The following is an 18,423-nucleotide window of genomic DNA, read 5'->3' on the forward strand; positions in this document are numbered from 1 at the left end:
ATGTTTTATCAGGGTTGATGGCAATAGCGTGATTGTCATTTTGTAATCCGAGCAAATGTGATTTGAAGAATTTCGATAACTCATTGTGCTCATTCAAAAAGGCTTCCAGCTCGTCGGAGATGCTCCCTGCTTTAGATCAATTGATGTTACTTGTGTATTTGTAGATGGATGTTCAATGAAGCGGGCGTTACGCCATCAGTCATTGAACAACTTAAATAAATTCGTTCTGTTGAAAAAACGAACAACGGTTAAATTATTAGAATATTTTTGACACAAAAATTATAAAATCGCAATTAAAAATAGGGAATTGGGGTCAAAATTTAAGGTTATATGTATGGTATGAAGTAAAATTTTTGAAAAAAATATCCAGATCTTTTTTTCTGCATAGAGCCACCCTATTCGGTATCCTACCGGTATCATATATAGTTTACAACCTATTCTCATACCTACCAAGTATTTTGAGTATAATTTCATCAAAATCGGTCGAGCCGTTTCGGAGGAGTTCGGTAACAAACACCGTGACACGAGATTTATATATATATATATATATATATATATATATAGATTATTATTCTACCCCAATCTCTCTATTGTCTAACATTTCTTTTTCATTATGCTTCTAATACTATTATTTTTTAGATGCTCGGAATATATTATAAGAAACAATCATGCTGATTCAGTAATGTTGAGGCCACAAGTTGAAAAACTTCATTACTCAGCATTTTCAAAATAATCCTGATTAACGTTGTTTTCTTTGCAAATTTTTAAAGGAGCGGTCTACACACACTAACTGCGAACGATGTCTCAGGTTGGAGATACGGTGAACAATCCGAGAGTGTACGGGACGGTCAATCAAAAACCGTCAAACTTCGTCCCGCCCAAAATGTATATGTATGGAAGCCCCCACCTTAGAACGGTTGGAGGAGTGTTGAACCCCCTTAGAAATGTTTCTTGTCCCCTAAAACCTCCACGTGACAAATTTGGTTCCGTTTGCTTGATTAACTTACCTGCTAACCACCATAGAAACATTTATTGCACCCTAAAATGCAAAAAATGCAGAAATTTATGTTTCATTAGTATGACAGTCCCCCCCCCCCCCTTAGAGACGGGGAGGGGTCTCGAACTATCATAAGAACCATCCCCGACCCCAAAAACCCCTACAATTTTCTTGTCGATCGGTTCAGTAGTTTCCGAGTACATAAGAATCAGAAATACAGACAGAAATCCATTTTATATATATATATATATATATATATATATATATATATATATATATATATATATATATATATATATATATATATATATAAGTCTTCCCTCTCCTGTCAGCAATACCGAACATAACCCGAGTCAAGAGTTCCATTGTTAATTAACTCTAACATGATTTGGTTCATCCTGAAACAATAAAAACTACAAACAAAACAGCTCCCGGTATCAAGACTCAGTTATCACCTCGAAGGGTCATATAATCAAACAACAATGATTTGAATCCTTCATTCCGACACGTCCATCAACGATGGTATTCTGTTGAGAGTTGGTTGAAAGCAAGAAATAACAGAGAAACACAATGGAGAGACTTATCACACTAGGAATAAGCTGACAGTCACAGTGTTCGATGATGACAGGCTGTAATAAAACATTTTTACGACGAGATCACGCTTGTGCACTGACCGGTGGATGAACCGAGTAAGGAGCTTTGAATAAATTGAAAAGTCCTAATGTAGTCAGATTTCAGCTGGATGGTTCGTTAGCAATTTTTTCGCAACCGAGTGGTGGAAAAGATCCACAAATATGTGTTCGAAGAGGATAGATTATGGTGTGGTGGCGGCGGATTTACAGCTGATTATGGCTAGCATAATGGCGAATGAGCAGGATCTGGCTTTGATTAAATATTAAATTTCATATTAAGATGCGACGCGGATGTGCTGTGCGTGGGCAATGGATGTAACTGCTGGAATTGTTTTCAAAACTGTGAACACGATATGTATCAGCAGGGGATTATTTTCCATAGAGAACAAAGGCACCAATTTGTTGTTGAGTAATTAAAATTTGGTGAGGCAAATGAACTGTCGTTAACAGAAATTATATTACATAACCACAATTGAAAGCTACTTGGTGTTACTAAGTAAGCTACAAATGATTTGGGACAGAGAAAGGATTGAATGATCCCTCGCCCCATGCTGATCTGCGACTAATTGTACGTCGAGTATATGGTTTTGCGACCAGTTGGTTGGGTTATTTTATAGGAGGTAATTAAAATAGTGCGTTTTTCTTAAATGACTTAAATGACTTTATTGTATATTTGACTCGAAAGATTTTATCCTTATTTTATCCTTTCAGGCTCATTTTTTATCCTTTGACTCACTTTATTGTATTTTCTGATATCCCATTCGTTTTTGGAAAAGAGCGCGGTTCAATTCAATCATTTGTTTTCGGTAACATTCACTCGACCTAAGTTCCTACCAGTATTCTATGCGAATCAGGAGCGGATTTTTTTAGTTTATAACAAAAAAATCATTCGTGTAACGAGTCTAATAAATCCCTAAAATTCAGCAACCAACTTCATCAAACGCACGTGCAACACATCATCAGCTGAGACGAGTGAAGCATCGCAAGGATTATGAACACCTCATCGCGGGATTGAATGTGAGGGCGACTGAAGTGACAAAACTGTCATACATGTCAGCAAATATAAATTTACTATAATAGGGTTTTTATGCCTTTTTGAGAAAGAACATTGGCATTGTTCTACTCACAGAGGCTTTTCCATATTCATAAACACGGCTCATTGTTACTTAATGTTGCTGAGCCATTTAAAAATAAATTTAGAACAAAAAAAATTTTTTTTTTGATATTCTACTTTGTTCCGAGTTTTGATCTCCGGAAGGTAAAGCTTCTAGATTAGGTTCCCTGAAACATCAAGGAACAATATCCGACGTAACAAATTATTGATTCAAGAGTTTTAGATTAATAAAACCAGCCATGATCCTTCCTTTGACATCGATGGCTCCACCATCGGTAGAAGATCCTAGGAAACACTTCTGATTGTCGATAATTTATGCGTGACATCATTTGCTCATTAACTCAGCACTCTGTCAATTACTAAACATTCACAAGCGGAGAGCGAACGAATATTGAAAATGGGTGGGTTGATTTCAACTGAAGTCTCTGATTTTGAAAAAAAAATGCATAAAAATAATTTCTTTTCATATCGCTGGAGATATCAATAAATTTAATTTCATGTCGATGGCAGAATCTCGAATAAATAATGGATATTGAAAACCAACACAATTCGTATTCATCGATATCGCACATTTTGGCCAACAATTGAAGCGAGATATTTTCACGTCCATCACTCACAGGTACTGCATTTGGTTTATGTTATCGTTTTGTCAGTCTATTGAGATGATGGAATATACATTGTACCGTTTCGCAAACTTTGCAAACTGTACCACGAGTGTGTTTGCAAAGTGGTATTCCGGAGAGGTAATCAGAACAATCAATAAACAAAAGGCTTGAACGGATAATCCTATTTGAACTTTATTATAAACCATAAAATGATCGGCTATCGAATGATAATTGAGGTGGCGTGCAGTCAAAAGTAGCTTCCATAGAAACACATTAAGATATGGTTAAAATATTCCGGAAATTGCATACAAAGAAACCAATCACAAGTGCTGTCCGGACATAAATGTTGTTGATATTATATTGCATCCAGAGTTCCGATTTTCGACTGTTCTCCGATTTCCTCGTGACTCGCTGAACCCACCGCAATCGCAATCGATCGGAAATTTCGATTATGAATGCGAAATCGCCTTGCATAAAGCTCACTGTTCATAATGCCATCGTCAGACGCCATGGTGACGAAAATTTAGTTTTCCACTTTATTCGAATCGAATGAAAGGATTGTTTTCCTCGTGAATGGCATCGGATTTATGGCTTCCGGAATGCGCTCGTTCCCTTTGTTTTTATTTCACCCTAATGTCAAAGCGATTGGCGAGCCCATGGTGGAGAAGGCATTACCAGTATTGAATTTTTCGTATTTTTAAATTTTTCCTATCAGCACTTTGTGAATATCAGCGAATCAAGCAACATAATTTTGAAAAAAAAAAAATTACAACACATGCGAGCTCTGAATAGTAATCAAAGTAATCAAAATCCATCGGCAAAATAGTAGACGATATAATTATACACGTAAATACCTTTTTCGACCGGTGTTTTTGACTTCTACTTCCCGGGAAAGTGAAATAGCGGTGGTCATAAATCAACACAAGGAAAATAAAAGACGGTTCACGAAACTGCTCGTTTATGATTACCCAGAGATGACTCATTTCACAACAGCTCATTCATCATAGTCGGTTTTACGGGCAACATTCGACAGCAATTTCGGCTCGATAATGGCGCCATTTCACAGCCAAGTTTCTCTTGCTACGAGGACATCAGTGGTGGGTGGGTTATTTCCGCGAGTGAGCCGAAAATGAGAGCTGTCAACCGGTCTCGCCAGATTTCCGCGTTTAGAAAACATAAAAATTCGCCTGGATTTTGCGTCATTATTGAACTTCCACGAGTCATGAGAAGCAAACGTAGAAAGGAAAAACGAGGACATAAATTCAATTTTCAAGTTACAGTCATGTTTATCAAACTATAAATTTCTTGAGATTATGGTAATTTCAATTCGTCCCGGGTGGGCTGTGTTCTGTACGAAACGCTAGAGATCCACCCTTTTTCCACCTTTCAATTTCTTCTGGCTCGTTTCTCAGAGACACTCCGAAGTGTGGATAACCCAAACGATATGGCGCCCTGTTAACCAACAGGCTCTGACATGCTTTCCTTCCGCTGCGACAAAACCAATGTGAGTGTTGAAGGTGTTTTCACGGTTTCCAACATCACGGTTTAACGCGTCTCCTCTCAAACCTTTTCGGGGGTAGAAGCAAGCATTTCTGTCTTCCACGGCTGAATATTGTGTTAATATACGGTTATAAGTATTAAGACGCACCGAATGTTAGAAGTCGTTTCTGTGGCACGCATTCGTTTTCGTGGAAAATTTGTAGAAATGAAACATTTTGACGTAGGACTACGTCTCACATTAAGAGTGCCAAATCAGAAAACAAGTCACGTTTTTTTGAAATAAAGTTAACATTAATAACAATTTTTGCTGCCAACGGATTTTAACGATTTGCATACCAATCGAATCGGAAATTTTCTAAGATTTATTTAATATGCTATACATTACAATCCTATAGTATGGTATAAATTGATGAAAATTTGAAGCATTCCCAGTTCCCCATACATTTGTTCTGTCCATTAGTGTGCTTTCCCGAACAGAGCTGTCAATAACGGGCAACTTATTCAGCCGCTAGTTTAGAAACAACGAAGGGGGATAGCGAAAAGAGAATATTTGCGAAATAAACTCCACCCTTGCACAGTAAGTAAGCTGTCGCTAGCGTATAAGTATTGCATATCCTCTGAGGAAAATTTTCAGAATCTTTCTGTGCCCGATACAACAAGGTCGCGTGTTCTGCTCGTTTTGTGTTTTATGTTTCCTCTCGAGCTGTGAACGCTAGCGAATATTTCGCTTGAAGTGCATCTGGCATTGCAATTACCACAATCATCCGAGCCATGACAAAGCAGCCGAAAAAAGAGAAGAGTGCAAATGATTATAGGTCGCTTCTAGCCATCAGTGTTTGGCTTTGAGTGTATTGCTTGTTTTCGTTGCGCGAAACGTAGAACTTGTTCATTTTCTATACACGTGAACAGCACACCTTCGATACATTTAGTTGCCTTTCGTATTTGCTCTCGTGCGCATCAGCTCTGATCTAATGCAACAAGCTCCTAGCTTTGTTAACGGTTTCGACAGAGAGTCGAGAAATGATTTTTCATAAACGGTCATTCTCGCGATGTTTCATTTTTATCGCTGCAACTGTCTGCATCTGTTAGACGCGTGTTTGATGCTTGTTGATTGCCGAGGAAGATGCCTCTTGTTAAATACTCAGTGCAATGCGTGCATTGATATTAAGAAACAAATTGAGACATTTGATCAACTAGTGTATTGTGTGAAAGAATCGTTGCTTCTCGAAATGATTTTACAAAACCACGCAAGCCATTAAACCTTTTCAGGGTCCCGTACCTTTTACTTAAGAGTTATTTATGAAATTTCGACGTATTCGCAAATAATATCCGAAATGATAAACTAACAAATCAAAAAAAAAAAAAAAAATGCGTAGTCCTACGTCCTAAGCGGTCGTGTCTCGGATACAACCCCTCGAACAACTTTTCTCATTTTGGCCAATTCTGGACGTTTCTGGCCGATTACTAGCTTCAAACGGGCCATTTGTTGACAGTAGACGTCTAAATTTAGTGTATTGCACTAAAACAATTTTTAAGAAAATTAAAAAAAATCTTAAATGAATTAAATTGCATGTATTTTACTGTTGCATTATTGTCACCATAAACACCATTCACAATTACAGCGGTCTGGGCAGAATTTTGGCCTTTAAAAAAGAAAAAGTGTAAACTTTACCGAATTTTCTCTTTGTTGATCTTCATCGTTAACAACCTGTAACTCACAACTGAATGGAATAAACAAGAAAACAGTAAGTCAAGTTTTGTGTGAAATTACACCTTTACAACGAGCCAAAACTTAAAATTGTACGAACGATACTACGCGAGATATTGATCACCATGTAGCCATGAAGCCATGTAGAAAATAGAAAGAGAAAATAATGGGTAACTTTTTCCCCAATCTAGAGTCCTGCGGTATTTCCGCGAGGTGTCGTTGTAAGCGCGTAGTTCTAGTTGTATTCATTGTATCGAGTCATACTATAGCTTGTTATAAAGGCGCTATAATATAGTCCTTGACAGTGTTTTGTTTGGTTAAGTCGTTCGTGAGTTATAGTGTCGCAAATATGGAGCAAAATAAAGAGAAAATCCGTTTTCGTTCTGGTGTAGAGGTCGTCGAAGATGCGCCACGCTCCGGAAGGCCTGTCGTCGAAAATTGCGACAAAATCGCTGAATTAGCCGAGAAAGACCGGCATAGTAGCAGCCGTAGCATCGGCCAAGAGCTGGGGATAAGTCATCAAACCGTTATTAACCATTTGAAGAAGCTTGGATTCACAAAGAAGCTCGATGTATGGGTGCCACACACGTTGACGAAAAAAAACATCTTTGACCGTATCGACGCATGTGAATCGCTGCTGAATCGCAACAAAATCGCCCGTTTCTGAAGCGGATGGTGACTGGCGATGAAAAGTAGGTCACTTACGACAACGTGAAGCGCAAACGGTCGTGGTCGAAGCCCGCTGAAGCGGCTCAGACGGGGCTCAACCCCTCATTAACGGCTAGGAAGGTTCTGCTGTGTGTTTGGTGGGATTGTCAAGGAATAATCAATTATGAGCTGCTTCCCTATGGCCAAACGCTCAATTCGGACCTGTACTGCCAACAACTGGACCGCTTGAAGGTAGCACTCATGAAGAAGAGGTCATCTTTGATAAACAGAGGCCGCATTGTCTTCCATCAGGACAACGCCAGGCCACACACTTCTTTGGTGACGCGCCAGAAGCTCCGGGAGCTCGGATGGGAGGTTCTTTTGCATCCGCCGTATAGTCCGGACCTTGCACCAAGTGACTACCACCTGTTTTTGTCCATGGCGAACGAGCTAGGTAGTCAGAAGTTAGCCACAAAAGAGGCCTGTGAAAATTGGCTATCCGAGTTTTTAATAAGGAATAAGGAAGCGAGCTTCTATAACAGGGGTATTATGAAGTTGGCATCTCGTTGGGAACAAGTCATCGAACAAAACGGCACATATTTGACTTAAAACGGATGATTGTAACTAATTTTATGAACAAATGAAAATTCAAAAAAAAATACCGCAGGACTTTTTTGACAGTCTAATATAATGAGTATTGACAATGCCACCATGTTACAGTCGCCCTCAGTCTCTAGACCATGTAAACTATAAAAACAAATACAATCAATAATTATGAAAACGATAATTATTGCATGTCATATATTTTCTCAAAGAAGACTAGCTAATTGGCTTTAATTTGATATGTCGATTATCTGAATCGGTCCAGTAGTTCAAAGGTTATGAATATTTTGCAAAAAATGGTAGAAAATTGATTTATAATTTTACATGTTTCGCGTAATGTAAAATAAAACTTTCATGGTATGTCAATGGAATATAGCTTTTTACCAGACCAAGTACCGCAACAAACCGTTACCAGCCACGATAAATACACACCAATTTCAGTCCGCCGTTAGCATTGAGAAGAGCCAATAGTAATTTCTCCCGGCTTGCACACCACTCACGAATCGAATTCACTTGCTTCCGGTAACCGGCAATTACGTCAAATCCACTTAAAATGCAACGTAGTTCCAACACTCCGCCGTAAATGAATATTTTCGATAATAATTAACCATCGAAGCGAAACTCAATTATCAGCTCCGTTATCGGAGGCGCTGTGCACTCAAAGTCGGGAGTTTACCGTCACCCGAACCTCGGTTTGTCGAGAATGGCTTTGATCAAGAATGAATGAATAAATATCTAAAAAAAAATAAATATACACTGCACTGAGGTTGTTGTCAATTGTGGTACATAAATGCAATTGAATTGTATTGAATTGAATTTGTATTGTGTGGCTGTCCCTGGAGGATTTTTTTTGAATATTCTACGTTCGATTAATTGGGGCGAAATATCAGATATTGGCCGAAAATGGTTGCAATCCGGGTTGAGCTTTCGGGTGTCAAAAATTCAATAATTTGAACACCGAGAACTTATCGTGGATGCGAAAATTTTTCCGATTTTTTTTTTGTACATATGGTGGAAGCTACCGAAAATCACATTTTTATTTCCAGACGACCAATTTTAATTAAGGCTGATTTTTCATAAGAGTGTGTCCAGAATCATTTGCTGTTGGAACTTTAATGAATTATTTTGGAAAAATAATATTTTGAATATGCCGTTGCAAAATCCTGCACAAAAAAAAATTATTTCATAATTAACAAAGCTCATAACTCAGAACATGTCCCCTTTGATATTAAAAAAAAATAGAAAGCCCTTTCAATTTAACAAAGTTTGACGAATAGTGGTGCCATGCGAAATTTTTTTTCATCTGTATTTTTTCTTCCAAGATCTGTACCTAAACAGTGTACTTGTAACGATGTTACACATTTACCATACGGTTAAAAAAAAAAGTATTAACTGTAGACTAACGCTATAACTTCAATACAACTTTTACGAGGTACTAGATCGCGGTCTCTATGCTGTTGTACCGAAAGACGCCAGAAGGGTTTTGTCAGCGATTTAAATCCACATGCGGTTGTCTGTGTGATCGCTGACGAAAGGGATTCTCGGGTCGATCGCCATGGGTCAATATTGGGTTTGAAAAGGATTGAAAGGGCTCTTTCAGTTCAACCGGCTTAGAGAACGGATCTACGTTTGAGTTAGTAGGAAACAATAGGAGTTCATACACAAAGAAAGTGGTTATAAGATCTAGATGAAGTAAAAGAATCACAGTGAAAGGCGAGAAAATTTGAGAAAATGATTTTATTTTGAGTGGTGTATTAGTTAAGATGAAATTCCTTCAAGCGAAGGTGCCAATCTGGGAGTGTTGAAATCCCTATACTTTGGCCGGTTCGACCTTTGGCATCCGGGAAGGCCGTGTGTCGCGCACGATAAGCCCGGAAAAAAGTCACACAACAATCCGGAGAAAGCGCATACACCATTATGTGCGTCACCATCTAGCGAAGACACCACTCAGCGTAGCAGCAAGTGCACTTGTTCTCGACCACTGAGGGAGCAACAGAAAAAAAAACTTGCAAGTACTAGAGTTAAGGCAAAATTTGTGATTAGGAATAATTTGAATTTAATAGAAAACAATTGTATATATACTGTATTTCACGTTATAATTTATGTTTATTGAATTTCGGCTGTTTTGAGGCCCTTCAATTGTTCGGTTTTCGGGTTCGAGGTAGCATAGGCTCTGGGAAGGCAAACCTTCAAAGGAAACCTTTCCATCCTGGATGTTTTTGAATACCAATTTGATTAAATTCTATTCCTTGGTGAGCGCCAAGACAATTCAAGGGTGGGTTGAAGATCGTAGGCAGGAACTCGCCCTGAGGTCTCACGGTCGGGCACGGGAAACTGAAGAGACAAATCTCGCTCCTTCACGGCAAGTGTAATAACTTGCCTGGCGCTTAAGTGAAGGTTGTATCGCCTCCTTGTCCTCGATATCCTTCCTCCCGTTACATTTGGCGCCCAACTAACGGTTTGGTACTGAAAATGAATTGTATATATTATTATTGTTATTTGAATTTGTAGATATATTGAATTGAATTTATTATTAATAGGGTTAGTTTAGTGGTTAAAATTTGAATTATTAGTTTTATTTTGTAAAGTAAATATTCGGATAAGTTATTCGAAATTCATAGTTTTGAAGACTTAAGTTACAACTTCCTCGAAGTTTATTTGAATTTGTATTGGGTAAATTGGATTTCATTTTCATTTCGAAGCTCCAACGAATTGTTCTGCATCACACTTCACATCTTGGAAATTGAGACAACCTGAAAAAAAAAGAAAAAAAATTATTATTAAAATGAATTTTCCAGAGGGAGAAAATTTGGAATCGTATATAAATCCAAATGCTTTGGTAGTGGATGAAATTAATTATGAATTAAAATTGAGGTGTTTGTCGGTTGAGGGTTCACTGCAAGAAATACGTCAACGATTACGGAAAGCGCAAGTTGAGGAAATTAGAAAACCGGTTGTGTTCAGAGTAAAGAAAACAATTACTCAAGAACACGATATCGTGAAATCAAATATACAAAATATTAAACATTTACTTGAATTGTTTCCTGAACCAAAATATATTTCGCGACTCAGGCATTACAGACTTAGAATTTTGCGTTCGAATGCAGTCACAAGAGAGCAGCAACGGTTGAAAGGTGAATTAGTATCAGAAGTTGAGAATTTACTAGACAGATTCGGAAATCCTCAAGACAGAAGAAGCAGCCAAATTTCATCGTGTTTACGGCTGAACTTCTCACAAGACCAAACGAAAGAATTTGAACGTAGGATGGAGGAAGAAATTGGTTTGAATTTTTCGGGGGTTCCAGAGGTACCACGAGTGAATGACAACATGATTGACATACAGGAAGCGATTACTGATCTTAGTCAGAGAAATTCCACAACAATCGGTCGAAGTGAACCTCAGGGATTGTTAGATGAAGCAGCAGGAGGTACTGATGTAAGAGTTTCACAGTCTATGAATGAAGGAATGGTTAGACAGCACGATTTACTGCTTTCTGAAGAACTGACGACAAATAATAATCAAGGTTTACGTGAGCCTCTTTTACCAAGACGACGTGAGTAAACACAAGGCCGAAGCACTGTGAATGAAAATCAGGCAATAAATATGAACCAATGGAAAGAGGAAATAAACATGTACATTCAACAAACAATATCAACCCAAATGGCAGCAATGATGAGTCAAATAACTTTGCTGGTGAATCAACAGAGGACATCGACCCCACCACCGCCAAAATCATCACCACCTCCGCCACCGACTTCGCAACTTTTAAATGTCGAGTATATGAACTATCCGAATTCGGTTGCATCGCATGTTTCAGTAGAAGAAGAATTCAGACCATCAGCATGGAATCGACCGTCGTATTACGCTAGAAACAAAATGCAGGTCCCGGTGAATAAATGGAGAATTTTCTTCAGTGGCGATTCTAGAGGACCAACAGTAACCCAATTTTTAAATCGTGTGGAAATTCTGGCGAAAAATAACAGAGTGACAGAACAAGAGTTGTTGAGTCAAGCGAACTTTTTCTTCAAAGAGGGGTCAGAAGCAGAAGACTGGTACTATACCTTCTGTCACAAATTCACGAATTGGACAAACTTTAAGCACCAACTTCGTTTGCGTTTCGAACAGCCAAATAAGGACAGAGTTATTGAACGTGAAATAATGGATAGAAGACAGCTACCACAAGAGACATTCAACGCGTTTGTGGGAGCTATCGAAAAATTGGCTCAACAATTAACAAAACCATTGAGTGAAGATAGAAGATTGGAAATTCTGCTTGAAAATATGAGGGATAGATATAAGCCTTTTCTAACAATATATCGAATAGATCGTATCGAGGAATTGATTACTATTTGTCATGGACTCGATAAGTCAATTTACAGGAGTTATTCGAATTTTCAAAGACCAAGAACACATCAAATAAATTGTTTAGAAGAACAGGGTTATTATTATGCGGAGGAGGCAGAAGAACAGGTAAATGCTATCAATCAGGGAACCGGGAACCGAAGAACAGCTTCTGAACAGACTCAGGGTTCACAGAACCAGGCTTATGGAGAAAATCAACACAACCAACATACCGACAATCAAGCAAATATATTATGCTGGAACTGTCGTAAATTTGGGCACTTTTGGCGCGATTGTAACAGACCGAAAAGAATATTTTGTCATTTTTGCGGACAGATGAATTGTATAACATCGAATTGTCCGAATAACCACCGATTCCCGTCAACGAGGCCGGAAAACGGAAATTCAGGAAGCTCATAGGAGGTGACCTTTCTGTTAAAAGCAACAATCCTCCGAACATGCCAGCATTAGGGTACATTGAGCGAAATGATCAATGTTTCCACAAATTTTCGTCAATTTTCCAAATTAATACGAAACCACAAAAATGTCCCCACATTTTGGTCAACATTTTGGGTACGAATATTGAGGCACTTCTGGACTCAGGAGCAAGCGCCAGTATTATAAATTCAAAAGAATTGATTGAAAAACATAAATTTCTTGTGCACCCAATTAATTTAAAAATTAAGACAGCTGATGAAACATCATATAAATGTGAGGGAGTCGTGTTTATTCCATACACATTTGATGGACGCACGAATGTGGTTCCAACTCTTCTAGTTCCACAAGTGTCGAAAAAGTTGATTTTGGGAATCGATTTCTGGGATGCATTCAAAATAACACCAGCCATCACAGAGAACGGAATCATCAGAATCTTGACGACTAATGAATAAAGTCTGCTTCATTTAATATTGGAACAAATTCTTTTGCTCATTGTGGCGCTCCTAGTGGACGGATTTGGAAACTTTTTTCACCCACGTGTCGGGAAATTCATTACCTTTCACCATGTATTTATGTCATAACACCAAACGATAGCATTTTGTAAACAACCGCCATGGAAGCCGAACGGAGAGATAAAATTGTGCACAGTTTTCTTGAAAATCCATTGTTGTCGGCATCTAAGCTAGCTAAACAGCTTAAAATGCCCAGAAATACCGTATGGCGTGTTATCAAGCAGTTTCCTACCTTGACGACGGCTCGGAAGCCGCATTCGAAGCGTCGGAGTGGAACTGTCGACCGGAAACTGCGTGGGAAAGTCATCAAGGCCGTCAAGAGGAATCCCAATCTTTCAGACCGCGATTTGGCCAATAAGTTCCAGGCCGCTCACAGTACGGTGCGACGAATTCGTCTCCGGGAAGGAATAAGGTCATTCCGAGCCAGCAAACAGCCAAACGTTGAAGCAGAACAATGTGGCCAGAATCCGTGCTCGAAAGCTGTACGACCAAGTGCTGACCAAGTTAGATGGATGTATTCTGATGGACGATGAGACCTACGTTAAGGCGGACTTTGGGCAAATCCCAGGTCAAAAATTTTATTTGGCGACGGCTCGGGGGGATGTACCTGCAAAATTTAAGTTCGTGTTTGCGGATAAATTCGCCCGCAAATACATGATTTGGCAGGGGATATGCAGTTGTGGACAGAAAACCAAAGTCTTTCTCACTGACAAGACAATGACATCAGAAGTCTACAAAAAAGAGTGCCTACAGAAACGGATTCTACCGTTTATTCGTGCCCACGACCGTCCAGTAATGTTTTGGCCGGACCTCGCAAGCTGCCATTACAGCAAAACGGTTTGGAATGGTACGCAACGAACGGGGTCAGCGTAATACCGAAGGACCTCAACCCCCCAAACTGCCCCCAGTTCCGGCCGATAGAGAAATACTGGGCAATCACGAAGCGGAGGCTTAAGGCAAAGGGAAAACTTGTTAGGAACATGACTCAAATGAAGAACTGGTGGAATCAAATCGCCAAAACGGTGGACGAAAAGGGTGTGCGCCGCCTAATGTGCCGTATTACGGGAAAAGTACGAGAATTTCTTCGAAACAGCAGTGAATAATTTTTTAAATTTTTTTTTATGAAAGAGTAAAGAAAATGCTACATTTGTATGAAAAACAAATTATGAATTCGTTAATAAATGACTGAACTACACGCAATTGTTTGTGTTCCAATATTAAATGAAGCAGACTTTATGAGGAAGAATTACACTTCGTTGAAGACCATTTCGGAGAAGAGGAAGATGCAATAGTATTGACCGTGGAACCAGGAAATATTCAAAACCACGAACCATTGATGGAGGATGCAACCTTGGAACTTTCGTTTGCCGAAACACCAGAAAATAAATTGCTGAAAATCACCACAGAGCACAATTTGACGGTAGAAGAAATGAATAAGTTAAATGAAATTGCAGATCTGCTGAAAGGAATTAATGGAGGGAAATTAGGGCGAACAGAGGTATTGTCCCACAAGATAGAACTAATTGATGGAGCAAAACCTAAGAAGCCAGCTCAATACCGATGTTCACCGCACATACAAAAAGAGATTGATAAGGAAATCAAAAGAATGCAAGAACTTGACGTTATTGAAGATTCTCAGGCTGAATGGTGCAACCCACTACTCCCAGTGAAGAAATCTTCAGGAGAATGGCGCATTTGCCTAGATTGTCGACGAATTAATGACGTCACTAAAAATGAAGCATACCCCTTTCCAGATATGCTTGGCATTTTAAGTCGCATCGAAAGGTCTACATATTTTACTATTATAGATCTGTCGAAAGCATACTGGCAAATTCCCTTGGAACAAACAAGCCGAGATTTCACTTCATTTCGAGCAGGGAAACAGCTGTTTCGGTTCAAAGTTATGCCATTTGGACTTAAAGGAGCCCCGATAACACAGACGAAACTGATGAACAAAGTTCTGGGTTTCGATCTGGAACCTTACGTATATGTTTATCTTGACGACATAATCATAACGTCAAAAACTTTAGACGAACACTTCAGACTTCTCAGAATCGTAGCGGAGAGATTGAAGCAAGCAAATCTAACGATTAGCCTTGAGAAATCTAAGTTTTGTCAGAAAAATATTAGCTATTTAGGATACACATTATCTGAGCACAGATTAGCCATTGATAGTGAGAAAATTCAACCAATTCTAGACTATCCGAACCCTAAAACACCGAAGGAGATCAGAAGGTTCATAGGAATGGTCAGTTTCTATAAACAATTCATTGAACACTTCAGTGACCTAACAGCTCCGATTACTGATCTGTTGAAAAAAGGAAAGGGAAAGGGAAAAGTAAATTGGACAAAAGAAGCGGAAGAATCTTTTTTAAAAATGAAATCTGTGCTAACTTCGCCGAATGTGCTTGCTAACCCAGACTTTAGCAGCCCATTTATAATAGAATCCGATGTGTCAGACGTAGCCGTAGGAGCAGTCTTGGTGCAGATTCAGGAAGGTTTACGAAAACCGATAGCTTTCTTTTCTAAAAAGTTGTCAGCAGCTCAAAAGAAATATGCTTCAACAGAAAAGGAATGTTTAGGAGTTATATTGGCCATAGAAAAATTTAGACACTATGTCGAAGGATCACGCTTTACGGTTATAACTGATGCCCAAAGCTTAATTTGGCTGAAGAAAATCAGCGCAGAGAAAGGTTCAGCAAAATTGATCAGATGGGCACTCAAACTGCAACAGTACGATTTCGATCTGCTATACAGAAAAGGTTCTTTGAACATCACAGCAGATGCGCTTTCGAGGATGGTTAACAATATAGATACCCAAGATTTGGACTATGAGCATCTTAAGAAAAATATCTCCGAAAATGACGTGAAATTTAAAGATTTCAGGATTAAAAACGGTCGCGTTTATAAATATGTGTCATCGGAACTTTCAGACTCAAGATATCAGTGGAAATACGTTCCACCAAAACATGAGCGATTACAGATATTGCAACAAGCACACGATGTTACACACTTTGGGAAATTCAAGACCTTGAAAAAGCTTCAGGAGCAATATTATTGGCCAGCTATGGACAACGATGTACGTAAATATTGTCAAGGCTGCGAAACCTGTAAGCGAACAAAATATCCTAATACAAATCGAACACCTCTAATGGGTAGGCAGAAATTGGCTTCTTTGCCTTGGCAAACAATTTCAGTTGACTTCGTAGGTCCTTTTCCAAGATCAAAAAACGGAAATTCTGTTCTGCTGGTAATAACAGATCTGTTCTCGAAGTTCGTAATCATTCAGCCGCTTCGTGAAGCGAAAACGAAAGCGATGATATCGTTTCTGGAAAACATGGTGTTTCTAGTATTTGGTATTCCAGAAATACTAATATCAGATAATGATGTACAGTTCAAGTCAAAAGATTTTGGAAACTTTTTAAAACAATATCACGTTACGCATTGGAGGAATGCCAACTATCATCCGGCGAATAATCCAACCGAACGAGTAAATCGTGTGATAGGAGCAGCTATTCGAACATACCTGAAAGGAGACCACAAAGAGTGGGACAAAGACATTCAAAAAGTCGCGATGGCAATTAGGACATCAGTTCACGAATCAACTAATTTTACGCCATATTTTATAAATTTTGGTCGTAATTACATTAGCTCAGGCGCCGAATATAAACGGTTGAGGGAAACAGAAGATGAAGTGAATTTTGAACCAACAGAGATAAATGAGAATTTGAAAAAAATCTTCGAAAAAGTTAAGGAGAATCTTAAAAAGGCTTACAATAGATACGCGAAGTACTACAATCTACGTTCGAATAAAAATTTGCTTACGTTTGAAATAGGAGAAACGGTGATGAAGAAAAACTTTGTCCAGTCCAATAAATCCAAAAATTTTTCTGCGAAATTGGCAGATACGTTTTCCTTGGCGAAGGTAGTAGGAAAAATCGGATCGTCCTGTTACGAGATTGAAGATTTGCAGGGAAATTCTTTGGGCATATATCATGCGTCCGATCTGCAGAAGAAATGAAATTAGAATTTTTTTTCAAGCTATGTCTCTTGCATACATGCAGAGTTACTAAGGATAGTATCCATAAAAATACAAACTGTTGGTTGGTATCCACAGATTGTCTCTAACAACAATTAAAACTACGAGCAATCCTTGTGAAGTGTAGGTCCTAAAATACCTGCAATGTAAATAACATTTTAGTTCCGAATTGTTTGGTGAAATTTAAGAACTATTCTTGTATAGGATGGTCCAACAGGAAAGTTACAGCCCTATGAATTAGCGGTCAGCTTACCTGAAACGGCCCGGAGTTCACCGAGTTGAGCAGAGAAGGGAGAGTACGCTGGAAGTCCGTGGGAGTCTGTAGGGCCAGATGATGACCAGGCTGCAATTCGTTCCGACTTCTCTTTGGTCCGATCCTAAACAAATTAAAATGAATTAATTGATTTCACAATATCACAGTTTGAAACAAAAAATTAGAATATTAGAGGTGAAGTATTAAATTAATAATACTCACTACTTACCTTTATTACAATGCAAATCTTTTTAGTTGCAGTTCAATCACTCCGAACTATTATCACCGATTACAAAAAATTCAAAGGAATAAATGAATTCGCTTTTGTTTGAGATTGTAAACAAACCTTGTGTCAATATACTGTCAAAAACTTATCGTTTTGATGATAAGTCAAATACAGAGATGTGAGCCAACATTGTATTGGAAACAATTGATTTCATTTGGAACTGGGTTATACCGATATTTGTTCAAATAATATTTATTTGAAATCAAGTTAGTTAGTGATTGCAGAACATTTTGGGTAGTTTTCGGTTTTTTTTTTAGGTTTCTGTTCGGAATTTTCCGGATAATTAAGATTTGTTTTTTTAGTTGTTGCATAGAGTGAAGTTGAAATGGATTTTGGTTGATAAGTTATCAACATACCCTTATAAAAAAATAAGGATATTGCTTGGTGTAAGCAGGTTTTGTTCCAGAAGGTGTTTTGGAGGTTGAAGAAAAATAAAACCCAAGATGTAAATATCCACATTCGTGTAAACCTGGTAACATGAAGTCTTCACAACTGAGAATAGTGTTAGAGTAACCGGTTAGCTAAAGATCTATTTGAAATATTTCTAATTCTAGAATCGACTTTCGATAAAAATATAAACACGATATGATTAACTAATTTATCTTTTTGGTCATAAAAAATAAATTCAGTTTACTTCATTTATTTTTAACCGTTAGTAGGGGGTAATGTAACGATGTTACAAATTTACCATACGGTTAAAAAAAAAGTATTAACTGTAGACTAACGCTATAACTTCGATACAACTT

At 38.3% G+C, this 18,423-nt stretch overlaps 1 long non-coding RNA gene across 1 annotated transcript; it reads right to left on the reverse strand.

Annotated features, from left to right (window-relative positions):
- Positions 1–17,202: 17,202 nt before the first annotated feature.
- Positions 17,203–17,737, reverse strand: LOC129780419 (uncharacterized). The gene is made up of 3 exons (XR_008743916.1): positions 17,621–17,737; positions 17,392–17,515; positions 17,203–17,277 (listed from the first exon to the last, which is right to left on the reverse strand). It is a non-coding gene; the product is annotated as an uncharacterized LOC129780419 (long non-coding RNA).
- Positions 17,738–18,423: the final 686 nt, after the last annotated feature.

This window comes from Toxorhynchites rutilus, chromosome 3 (assembly GCF_029784135.1).
Source record: "Toxorhynchites rutilus septentrionalis strain SRP chromosome 3, ASM2978413v1, whole genome shotgun sequence".
NCBI lineage: Eukaryota > Metazoa > Arthropoda > Insecta > Diptera > Culicidae > Toxorhynchites > Toxorhynchites rutilus.